The sequence below is a fragment of the Charadrius vociferus genome, unplaced genomic scaffold, assembly GCF_000708025.1.
Source record: "Charadrius vociferus isolate BGI_N301 unplaced genomic scaffold, ASM70802v2 scaffold390, whole genome shotgun sequence".
Lineage (NCBI taxonomy): Eukaryota > Metazoa > Chordata > Aves > Charadriiformes > Charadriidae > Charadrius > Charadrius vociferus.
In genome coordinates, this window is record NW_009646433.1 from 432,063 (window position 1) to 445,140 (window position 13,078).

Below are 13,078 nucleotides of genomic sequence, written 5' to 3' on the forward strand. Positions count from 1 at the left end.
TGCTTCGTCCAGTCACCACTGGTGGAGTAATGATGGGAAAAGATCAATGGATGGGTGGGTTAATTGCAGTAATCGGAATGGCGGGTATTTAGATATTGCTATGGCTCCTGCAGTTAGATGTGATTTACAGGGTATGCCTGCTTTTATTTGCCATTGCTGTAATTAAATTAGTTAAGCATAATAATCACAGTGGCAGGCACTTGCCAGCAGTTTTCATTTAGCGGCAGTTTAAGCTAATATAATTTTTCCTTTTCATCAAATAGGAAATAGAAAAGATGAGCTGAGAGACGTTCCCCAGAAAGTACTAAACTATAGGTGTTTACCAGTGCAGATACTAAGGGAGTTAAAAAATTATTGTATAGTCTGGGTTGGAAGTCACTGTGTCTTTATTTGAGAGGGTATATGGGTTACACTACGCAAGAGGTCAACGATATCTTGAATTTTTTAAAACGTATCTAGTTTTGCAGTAGTTCAAAAAGAAAAATAGCCTGAACTGGTGGGGCAGCATTGGCATTAGTACCGAGAGGCGCTTATATCGCAGGGTGGGATTAGCAGCTGTGTTTGTGCCCGGACCCTCGCCGCCACGTGATCCCTACCACACACCGGGATCCGCGGTGGCCTATTCCCGCGGCTGCCCAGGGCGAGGGCTGTGTCGAGGTGCCGGCGGGTCCCTTCCCAGCTGCGCTCCTGCGCTTTCCCCGGGGAGAGCAGGGGTGTGCGGGGCAGTTTCTGCTGGGGCTCTGCCCCGGGGAGTCGCTGACGCTCCCTTAAACTGGAGGCAGCTCTCTGCTTCTGTCTTGTTTTAGCAATTAGTGAGTTATTCTCAACCACCGCTCTGTCTTTCTACAGCGTTATTGGCGCATAAGAATGGCTCGCTTTTGATGAGTGTGATTTGTATAAAAATGACAATAAGCTTTATGGCCCTATGCAAAAACTACAGCTTTTAAATTAAGAAACAAAAAAAAACAAAAAAAAACCCAAATCCAACCAACCAACCACAGTTAGTTCCTCCTTAAACAGTACTTAATGATTTGCTGTAGTTATTAATTTTTAATATAGCAGTTTTTGTAAATTGGGTTTGGATGAATTTGTCACAAATATACTGCTGAACATTTGTATGTTTAACTTCAGCTGCTTAAATCATTCTGTACTCTGTGGCTTGACCAAAATTTCACCCTCCCAGTTCTTCTCCCCTTGAAAAATATTCTGTAAAGCACCCCAGTCTTGGCACTAATTATGCCGTACAGCCGAGCGAGTAGCACTGGCGGTAAGGAATAATCTAACTGCCATGGGCCAAACACACACGAAAAATGCAGGGGGAGAAGAAAACTAGTACTAAGTACAGAATCTTACACACAAATTGAATTTATAGACAAATAGGCCAATAAAATATTGGATAAACACTTCTCTCATCATCAAAACAGTTACATACGTGACTAAGGCAAACAGTATAGATCGCTTCTCCCAGCTCTATAAGGTGCAGCAGTTTGGGTGGCAGTGGCGATTGCTCTCTTAAATATATTCACTTGAATACAAAATCCTTTTAGAACAGGGTAATACGTTGTCTTCCTCTAGATTTTCAGGAAGATTACTATAAGGAGATAAAAAGGAAGATTTAACTCAGAAGAATGCCACGGATCATTATCCAAAAGTCACTTTTAATTAGAATTAATTTGGTTAGTGTTGTGCCATATGAATTATTCTATATGACTATGATTTTTTTAAGGTTACCGTCCCCTGAAAGCAGTTAAGTACTAATGTCTCTAAGAAAAAAAATGGCACTTTTTAACCGCGGCTTTAGTCCTTGCATCTTAAAGACCATGTTTATATTGCCGATAGCTCCGCAGGAAACGTGGAGCTGTGTTAAATCCCGTTTCTCTAGAAATGATAGCTGAGGCTGATTATCGAGTCTCAAATCTCCAGGCACTTTCAGGCAGGCGTCTTCTTCAGCCTCCTCGTTTCCCCCACAGCCTGTCAGAGCCGCACAGCGCACAGAGGAGATCTTTCGGGTCCAAGTTGAGGATTTGGTGCGAGACCAAAGGGTAGTCAGAAGCCGCGGTGGTAGGAGAGCTGCAGGACACCATGGGTGCTGGTTGTTTGGGTTCCCTTTTCACTCTGCAGCCCTCGCGCTGGGCCTGCAGGGGTGGGACAGCTGGAGCAGCAATCTGCATAATCACTTTAATTACAGTTCTGGTGGTGCTCACAAAAAGGTTTCAGGTGTTGGACAGTCCTGATGGGGATTGGTGTTATAATAACCTTTTATTTTCTCTCCCCTTTTCTGCAATTCTCTTTTTTTTCCCCACAAGTTCCAACGTATGTAAGAGCCCATTTTCATGATTAAAGGCCTTTTCCTGCTTTTTTGTTATGAATATGTTAATTAAACGCAGATGTAATACTCATAACTACTAATTTATGAATTTTGTGGTTTGAGAATTGCTTTGCATTTCATTATAGTAGGATTAGTTATTTTGCTTTGCCACTGGTATTTTCCTGTAACTCCTGGTTTTCCCCTCAGAATTAGAACCAGCCTTCCTTTAGCCACATACACGATAGTTTCAATCTGCTCTATAAAAACAAAACCAAAATCAAGACAATCTTTAGGGAAATTACTAGCGGGAATTGACTTTTCATCATAACGGTGTGTTATTAGCCTTTTCTTTTTAAACATTTTCTTTCACAGTATTAATCTCTCTAGTTTTGTTTGTTGAAGTGCATTTAAATGAGGAAATATCAGAGGTGCTAATTCTAGTAAGAAAGTGAGAGTTTTTTTCCTAAATTACTACTCAGCTTATAAAGGTATTTTTTTGTACTGAAAATGCTTGCAGAAAAGGAAGCTTGCCAAAATAAATACCAGTGAATCAAAGTGTCTGGAAGAACAACAGAATGGTTTAGGTTGGAAAGGACCTTAAAGATTGCCTTATTCCACCCCCCTGCCCTGGGCAGGGACCCCTCCCCCCAGCCCAGGTTGCTCCAAGCCCCGTCCAACCTGGCCTTGAACACCTCCAGGGATGGGGCAGCCACAGCTTCTCGGGGCAACCTGCCCCAGGGGATCACCACCTGCACAGGGAAGAATTTCGTCCTGATATCTCATCTAAATCTCCCGTCTTTCAGTTCAAAACTGTCCCCCCTCGTCCTATCGCTCCACTCCCTGACAGAGTCTCTCCCCAGCTCTCCTGTGGCCCCTTTAGGGACTGGAAAGCTGCTATGAGATCTCCCCGGGGCCTTCTCTTCTCTGGGCTGAACACCCCGAACTCTCATAGGAAAGGTGCTGTGGCCCTTCTCTGGACTTGGTCCAACAACTCCCATGTCCTTCTTATGTCTGGGGCTCCAGAGCTGGATGCAGCACTGCAGGTGGGGTCTCAGCAGAGCAGAGTAGAGGGGCAGAGTCACCTCCCTCGCCCTGCTGGCCATGCTGCTTTTGATGCAGCCCAGGATATGGTTGGCCTTCTGGGCTGTGAGTGCACATCACCGGCTCACGTTGAGTTGCTCATCAACCAACACCCCCAGGTCCTTCTCCTCAGGGGTGCTCTCAATCCATTCTCTGCCCAGCTTGGATTTGTGCTTGGGATTGCCCCAGCCTTACACTTGGCCTTGTTGAACTTCGAGGTTTGCACAGGCCCGCCTGTCCAGGTCCCTCTGGATGGTATCCTTCCCCTGCAGCGTGTTGACTGCTCCACACAGCTTGGTGTCGTTGGCAAACTTGCTGAGGGTACACTCGATCCCACTGTCCATGTCACCAACAAAGATGTTAAACAGCACCGGTGTCAGTACTGACCCCGAGGAACGCCACTCATCACTGCTCACCACTTGGACATGAAGCCGTTGACCACAACTCTTTGAGTGCAGACATCCAGCCAATTCCTTATCCACTGAGTGGTGCATCCATCAAATCCATATCTCTCCAATTTATTAGAGACCAGAATGTCACGTGGGACAGTGTCAAATGCCAACACTGTAATGTCGTCTTAGATGGCCACCAAATTTGTCAGGCATGATTTGTCCTCAGTGAAGCCATGTCGGCTGTCACCAATCACCTCCTTATTTTCCATGGGCCTTAGCAGAGTTTCCAGGAGGATCTGCTCCATGATCTTGCCAGGCACAGAGATGAGACTGACTGGCCTGTAGTTCCCTGGATCTTCCTTTTTTTTCCTTTTTGAAAATGGGGGTTACATTTCCCCTTTTCCAGTCAGTGGGAACTTCAAAGGACTGCCACGACGTCTCAAATATGATGGCTAGTGGTTTGGCAACTTCATCTGCCAGTTCCCTGAGGACCGCGGATGTATCTCATCAGGGCCCATGGGCTTTTGCACCTTCAGGTTCCTTAGATGGTCTCGAACCTGGTCTTCTCCTACAGCGGGCAGTTCTTCATTCTCCCAGTCCCTGCCTTTGCCTTCTGCGACTTGGGTGGTGTGGCCAGAGCACTTGCTGGTAAAGACTGAGGCAAAAAAAGTCATTGAGTACCTCAGCCTTCTCCATGTCCTGGGTGACCAGGTCTCCTGTTTCCTTCCAGAGAGGGCCCACATCTTCCTTAGTCTTCCTTTTATCACTGATATACCTGTACCTTTTCTAGGTGCCCTTGGTGTCCCTGGCCAGATTTAACTTCATCTGGGCTTCAGCTTGCCTAACCTGGTCCCTGTCCACTCAGACAATTTCTCTATATTCCTCTCAGGCTATCCATCCTTACTTCCACCGTCTGTAGGCCTCCTTTTTGAGTTTGAGGGTGTCCAGGAGCTCCTTGTTCATCTAGAAAGGTCTCCTGGCGTTTTTGCCTGCCACCTTCTTTATTGCTCCCGAGCTTGGAGGAGGTGATCCTTGAATACAAACCAGCTTGCTTGGGCCTCTCTTCCCTCCAGGGCTTTATCCCACAGTACTCTACCAAGCAGATCCCTCGAGGCCAAAGTCTACTTTCCTGAAGTCTAGGGTAGAGACCTTACTGTTCGCCCTCCTCACTGCCTTAAGGATCTTGAACTCCATCATCTCATGGTTACTGCAGCCAAGGCTGCCCTTGAGCTTGACGTTCCCCACTAGCCCCTCCTTGTTGGTGAGAACAAGGGCCAGCATAGCACTTCTTCTTGTTGGATTCCTCTGCCACTTGGAGAAGGAAGTTGTCATCGACGCGTTCCAGGAGCCTCCTGGATTGCTTGTGCCCTGCTGTGTTGTCCCTCCAACAGATTTTGGGGTGGCTGAAGTCCCCCATGGGGACCAGGGCTTGTGAACGTGAGGCTGCTCCTATCTGTCTATAGAGGGCCCCATGTGCTCCTGGGCAGGCGGCCTGTAGCAGACCCCCACTGTCATGTCACCTGCCCCTGTGTTCCCTTTAATCCTGACCCATAAGCTCTTGGTCAGCTCCTCATCCATCCCCAGGTGGAGCTCCATGCACTCCAGCCGGTCACCGACACAGAGGGGGACAGCCCCTCCTCGTCCCCCCGCCTGTCCTTCCTGACCAGCCTGTGCCCTTCCATTCCAGCGCTCTCCGATAGAAACGGCTCTGCTATGAAGCCAGCAGAGAGGTTTGATGATGACAGTGGGAGCCAGTGGAGTCTGAAATGCAGTTACAGCCTGAAGGAAACTCGATTCTTACAATGTGGTTGATCAGATTTTCTTTTGCGCCCCTTTCTGAAAGGCTTCAGAATGTAACTTCATCCCTTATTTACTGGTTGGATATCTTAGTATACAGAACAGCAAGATGAAACAAAGCCATTTTTTGCTACAGGTTTCTACCCTGATGACACATGGGAGAACAGGAACTACTCTTTACTTAACCATAACCCTTGAAAGCAATCTGTCTTAGTGGTTGCGTACTGATCTAAAGCACTTGATAAAATAAACGTATAGAATTCCTGGTTATGGTTTATTACGGGATTATTTTTTTGCCCAGCCACATTTATCCATGTTAATCTCGTTATTTTCTATTCATGCCTATAACCTCTAGATTTCTTTTGGTATTTCCTTTTTCCTTGGGATGACAGGTGAATCTTCAGAGTGGCAAGTTCTGTCAGAGTGACATTCAACTCTGGGCGCCTCGAGACGGCTTTCTGCTGTGAAAGACAAAGTGTTCCTTTCTCTACTTTTGCTTTTGCACATACACAAGAGAACAACTTCGGTGTAAAAAGGAACTGCTTTGCCAGTCACAATCTTTTATTAGTTAAAATGTGATTTACGAATCACAGAAAGTAATCTGCAGGGAGAAAACATACTTGGTAGAAGTAAAAATCTACTTTGAAGCCTATTTGCAGTGCCAACAGCCCACCCTCAAACAGGCGCATCTGCTGTAACATCTGGCCCCTGACAGGAAGCTGCTTGCCCTGCTGAGAATAATACTACAGTAATTCCAAGCACACAGGTAATTTCTTTCAAAGAACATACCTCTAGATAATACGTTGGCTTGCTGAACATTTTACTATAAAAACCAGTGCTGCTGTTTTCCTTTGGCCACATTCAGAAAAGCTCTACTACCCTTTGGGATGTTTTTTCAAATGTAATATTAGATTATTTCAATTACTAAGTTATTTTCTAACATTTTTAAGACAGGTAGTCCTGCACATGGCTTCCAGAGTAAAGTACTCCTACAGGGGCTGGAAGGGGTGAGCATTCCTGGGGTGTTTGCAATGCTGTTCTCATCCCATGGAGGATCAATTCCCAGCACACACACATAAACCTACAGTATCGAGCACTAACTGCTATTGGCACAGCAGGGAAATGCTGTAAACCCAATGTTTCTCTCTCTCTCTTTTTTTTTCTTTAAAAAAAAAAAAATAGAAGTGTGGCATCGCCTCTTATTCAACAGTTTTTCCCATGAGACAGCCTGTCCAAACTGATCCATGCTTCCACACCTTGGGGTTTTTGGCACCGGTGGAGGAAAAAGTGAACAAATCTCATTTACTTTATTTTTTTTTTTTTAAAAAAAAAAAAATAGAAGTGTGGCATCGCCTCTTATTCAACAGTTTTTCCCATGAGACAGCCTGTCCAAACTGATCCATGCTTCCACACCTTGGGGTTTTTGGCACCGGTGGAGGAAAAAGTGAACAAATCTCATTTACTTTATTTTTTTTTTTTTAAAAAAAAAAAAAATAGAAGTTTGGCATCGCCTCTTATTCAACAGTTTTTCCCATGAGACAGCCTGTCCAAACTGATCCATGCTTCCACACCTTGGGGTTTTTGGCACCGGTGGAGGAAAAAGTGAACAAATCTCATTTACTTTATTTTTTTTTTTTTTTTCTGATTACCTGTATTTCTCAGAAGTTTCTGTAGTGCTGGGGCTACTCGCAGTGGGCCGGGCACCGATCGGCAATATCCTTAGAGTCCGCTTAGAGAAAAGAGTCCGCTCTTTTCATCTTTGTTGTAGTACCAATGCCTAATAAACAGTGCATTTAAAGCATAAATTGATTAATCGTTGGCTCCACGCAGCCCTCGTGAAAGGCGATTATTTTACATTTCTGAAGTCTGCATGTTTCGGCAGGGAATATTGTAGCGTGAGGCGCAACTACGTGGCTGCACAATCACAGCGTTATGGTAGGGCACTTATCCCCTCACCCGGAGAGACTTGTAAAAGCAGTGCCATGTGGCAGTAACGCTCTGATACTGCCACCAAAACCGCCCGTGGGCTGACATGTTTGGTGGTGGCTTGTTTGGGATGAGCATTAAAATCTTCATTAACTGTAGCTCCTGAAGCTATTGCATAATCATCAGACGATTACGGTTTTTATCATCCTCAGCGTGAGCTAAATTCAAATTAGCTGCTTAGAGTTAAATACAATTGTTAATTTTAAATGTTTTCCAGTTTTCCTAGCAGGGTCACCCTCCATCACGAGCCTGAGGATGCTAACAGGGCATGTAAAATGAATGGAACTGGGCTGTTGGGTTTTTTTTTCTTCTTCCTAGCTTAGCGCCACTAAGCAGATGGCAGGTTCAACTGTTTCCAATCAGTTGCTGGTACATAAAAAAGCTTTTAGAACAAGACCATCTTTGCCCGTAGGAATTTACAGATTGTTGAATATTTTCAGTTCAGAAGCCACATCTGCCGCGGTACTGTTTTAGAGGCGGTTTTACTTTGTGATTCACAGACATGCCAGTAAGTTTGTTGTAACTATTGCAGTTTTCCTCTTTTTTTTTTTTTTCCTTCCCCCGCATATCTCTTCACTGCTGTGCTCTTTTACACTGACCTGTCTCTAGCGCTGTTGAACTCGGGGTCATCAGCCTGGTTTTGGCACAGACTGCCTCAGAATTCCGTAGCTTTGCATCTCCTGGCGTCTGTACCTCAAACTTACATCCTTTACGGACCCCTTTCCACCAAATTCTTACCTGTGAGATGTTTGGATGGCCTTTACGGACCGCTGCTGCATGAAGTGCTCAAACGCAACCCAAGTCTTGGATTAATTAGTTACACCAGAAGAAACATATATATTAGGACAAACTTGTAACTGTTACAGAGGCACCACTAAAGGGATCTCTGACTCCCAGTTTTCAGCTCATGTATTTTCATCTCTTGGCTTCCAGAGGCGCAGTTTGACTCGGCTCTAGCGAGTCCTATATATTTCCATACTTGAGCTACACTTTTTTCCCCCCTCTCAGTCCTCCTAAAGCTGAAAAACCAAACAAAACAAAGTACCCTTCTGCTCCCGCTCTGTTTTAAGGCACCTGATGTGTTAAAACCACTTTTTGTTGGCAACAAAGCAGCTGTATCCTTCACCCCATTGCCGCCGCAGCGCTGGGCTGAATTAGACATTGCTTATCTGAGAGTGAAGCCGGCACCGACAGCGTCCGTCTCTTTGCTGCCTCTGCAGTGCCAGGAATTTTAACGTTTCTAATGACTTGCTGCGAGTTGCGCTGGCAATCCGTGAATAGGAGATGTAGTCACCGAGAACGCTCGGCTTATTGGTCTTTTTGCTCCAAGAGAGATAGCTGCCAATAAAGTTATAAAAAATATCTGTTAATGATTTTGCGGTGAATACCCTCAGTGTTAGGGCTTGGAGCAGCGTATTTCAGCGGATGCCTGGCTGGTGGAATACGCTTTTGTAGCAGGGTTAGGGACAACCCTACAGTTGCGCCTCTTCCTCCGTGGGAGAGAATGGGTGAGGGCTGGGGGCAGCGCACGGTGGTGCCAACGAAACTCCCATTTGTGTGGGCACGCTTACGCTCGGTTACAGGAGGGTTGAATTTGGCCTGGTAATTCCTAAAATCATACATATTTATCAGTACTCAATCATAGCAGAATTTAGGAGACATCTGTGTTTCTTGCACATAACAAAAGGAAGATATACTGCTGTAATATGAAGATTAAGTATAGCTCTTTCTCTTCTTTGACAGTCATAACGCAACTCTTGAGATGTCGTATATCTCTTCCTAATGAAGTGTCAAAAATATTTACCTTCAGGACAAATTACAAGAATAGCAAACATCCTTCCTCTGTATTAAGGAAGTTGGTATGTTAGCGTCAGCAGCTCACAAGCTCTCTCTGGTGGTCCTGCAAAGCTGAACGTTAACTCAGCGTCGTTAGGTTTGATCAAAGTATAAATAGCGGCAGAAAGGGGAGAGATGGAAACAACAAAGTTAAAAACATTTGAAATTGGAATCTGATGATTTTTCCAAGTTCCTCAGGCTGTTTTGCACCTGGTTTTGCTCATCTGTGTGTAGATGGTTTCTGGGATGGAAATAGCCTGAACTGTAATGATGCTGAGGCCATCGGTTTCTCTGGAGTGCCACTGAGTTCTCAGAACTTCTGAAAATTAACTTGTAGCCTGTCTACCAGCTTTGGGCATCTGAACTGCAGGATTTCAGAGGCTGCATGCTTAAAATTTCAAAATGCCTCTTCCACTGGAGTTTCACGTGTTAAACTCAGCTGCAAGACTTACCATAGCATTGCTTCTAAGCAACTACACTAGTGTGACGTTTGTTCAGAAAGGCTGACTTTATTTAATGTCTGTGCCTGCAATATCGATACCCTAATTTGGATCCAAATTTTGTTTGTCCTTAGTTGCGCACAGACGCAAGCGTGAAATACTGAAGGTGAAATTGATTTCTGTTGTTACTGAAACAAACTACGATTAGAAGTCGTATCTTTCTATTGAGATAGAACTTGCTAATATTAAAAAAATGATAGGCTTATGGCCCAGCTGAACCACTCTAATAAATCCCTTTTAACAATGAAATTGGCTTTTTATTGAAAGGGCATAGTGCTCGTCTGGCAGGGCACCTCCGGAGAGCCTTTGGCAGTTAGCCGGGCAGTCGCTGTAAATCCTGTCTCGCTACGCTGAAGTCCCCAAAGGAGCCAGATCAGATCGTGCCTATGTGCCTCGTGTGCCAAAACACATGCTGCGGGGGGTTACAGGAATTACTTTTTTTCCTTTTTTTTTTTTTTTTCAGCTCCATCAACATGCAAAGCTGAGTGTGGGTAAGCTAGTGGGTTTTGCCAGACTGATCTTCTCTGTGTTGTTCATGGCTTTGAACTGAGCGATGTGGAACAACCTGTACTTGCCTGGTCTTAGATGCGCGCACACGGTGGTTTGTTAGGTGTGAGGCGAAGAAGTGGTTATTTTTAAAAGTTAGCTGCTCTGCATCACCGTGAAATCATTTCCGAAGAGGTTTCCTTCTTGTCTCTCAAGCAGCGTGTAGGTGGTCTTCTGGATGGGTTGTACCAAATGTTATCCCCTGTTACTACAGGCAGAGGCTTCCTCATCTCTTTTTTTTGAGTACATGGAGAATGTAAAGCTCTCCTAGAATACACAGGCAAAATTGATCCAAAAAGCACCTTTGAATGCCTCTGTAACCTACAATTTGCATCTTTTCAAGGATCTTCTATTTCTGTTACGCGGTTTTGAATGTTTCTTTACTAGGAGTAATGTTAGTAGTAATAGTAATCACGTGGAATCTTTTAGTTGTAATTTTAAGATTTCCTTTGCGTTTGGTTCAGAACAGGTACTTGAAGTGAAATATTTGATTTTTAGCTGTGTAGGGGGTGCCGGTGCCCAGGCAGGGGCTGAGGGGTCTCTACGCGGAGAGGCCAATGCTGCCCTGGGCCGAGCACAGACGGTTCCAACAGCCCCATGGCCAGGCACAGCTGAGGTAGTGTTTTAACTCTGGTCTTTGTTTCTCATCATCCAAATCTATTTTATATGGCAGTAAATGAAATCAATTTTCCTCAAGCTGGGTCTGTTTTGCCTATGACGGCGATCAATAAGCAAGTTCATCTCAACCCGTGAGCTTTTTTGTCTTGTTTTCTCCCCTGTCCTGTTGAGGTGGGCAGTGAGGGAGCGGCTGGGTTGGCCCAGGGCAGCTGGCCAAGGTCAACCCACCACAACACGCTAATTTGAGAATACATCACGTGAAACGGTGGTGGAAGTAAGTGTCCGATAAGGTCACTGATGTTGGTGCAGTTGCTGGAGGAATGAAACTAACCTGGTGTGCAATTTAGGCATTTATGCTCTTCTGAAATGGGCTGGCTTGAGCTCGGTGCTGAGCACTGACGTTTAGCTCTCAGAGACTGACGACCGTTAGCACTTGTGTATCACCCTGATTTTTAGATACAGCTGCTTCCTTGTGCCATATAGCATGCCTTCACGTTTATTTGTTCCTTCAGCAAGTACTTGTCAAAAGGAAAGCCAAAAATGAGCCTAGTCCTGAAAATCCACCTGTCAAGCTCCTGTCTGCTGGCTCCGTGATGTTCTGGGGCTGGAGTTATCCGTGCCAGTTGGATAATGGGAGTGCTCTGGAAAAGCTCACCGCTGTCTTTACCTTTTTGACTGACAGAATGGAGTAAAATTCTGAAAGCTTTTAACCTTCCTCATCTTTCCTAAAAATGCTAATAAAGGGGTTTGAGATCACCCAAGAAGGTAGTAATCTTGATTTGAAAAGCCTTAAAAAAAGTTATAGAACTAGAGAACAAAAGCACTTTAACACGTTTTATATTTATGCTTTTCGTAGCTGAGCCACATAAAGCTTTGTCAATTTAGAGGAAAACAAAACACTTACAAAAGATGCAAGGACCATTTTAAACAGTTCTGTCTCTGTGGCGAGTGGCAGCCAGTGTCACTGTGGGAGCCCATCTTTCGGGAGGCTCTGCAGCGCATCGGTGTGCTGCGTGAAACGTGTTTGGTACCTCTAGCTAAACCAGGCCAGATATTATCGCTTAAGTGCCATATAGTTATATCTGTTCCATCTGGTCTGGTAGCAGTTGGGATAGTATGAAAAGCACGTACAGTTTTGAGTACCTGGATCATTTGTCTGGTGCGGCTCTCTCTTGGTGGTGCGCGGTGCAATCACTGTGCTGCATAGACTCGCTTGTTGTAGCTCCTCATTGGTATTCCCTAAAAACTATCAGAAAATAAAGACAAAAGAGGAGTTAGTAAAAGTTTGATCTTGTTCGCTGATGGTGAGGAAACAATTAATGATGATTAATGGCCATTTATTGAAGGCTTAATGACCTTGCACAGATAATGCTTTTTCAGATGGCGGTGGCATATCATGGTAAACAACTCTTTACTCTGCCATAAACCCTGTCTAGACTGTGATTACTGTTTTTGTTTTTAAGTCATGGCGAAGTATAGATTTTACACAAAAGACCTGCACCTTTTTGAAGTCAAGGTTGTTTTTTCTCCAATGTTGGCTTAAGCCACAGGCTTCAGAAGTCGTGCCAATATTTTGATAAAACCCTGCTAATAGATGCTGAAGTGTCCCAGATGCTGAGGCAGTGGCCAAGTCTAATGAGTGGGCACACGTACAGGCGGTAATTGGCTACCATCTCGCTCACCCCTTCCTAGACAGAGCACGTGAAAGCACTGTAAGGGTTCTCAGAAACGCTCCCATCTGATTATGGGTACTGCCTTTTGAACGGGAGCATGATCTGTGTGAAGGAGTAGGTCTGGAGAGGCCAGAACAGGGCTACGCAGGGCTGTCGGGCACAAAGTGGGTGAAGGGACGTAGCTCCCGGGGCTGCCTAATGGAGGCCGGGACTGCGTCCTCATTCTGCAGCGGCTCAGCAACGGGAGAATGCCAGAGCAGCTGTGTGTCCTGCTCTGGGGCTGTACATCAGGTCCACTGGGCAGCATTGCAGGACTGGCACTCAATACTGCTGTATAAAAAA

General features: G+C 45.1%; 1 protein-coding gene across 2 annotated transcripts in view; it reads left to right on the top strand.

Annotated features, from left to right (window-relative positions):
- Nucleotides 1-13,078, top strand: part of PCDH15 (protocadherin-related 15) — a 371,643-nt gene that overhangs the window by 308,582 nt on the left and 49,983 nt on the right. The gene's annotated exons all lie outside the window — the stretch shown is intronic.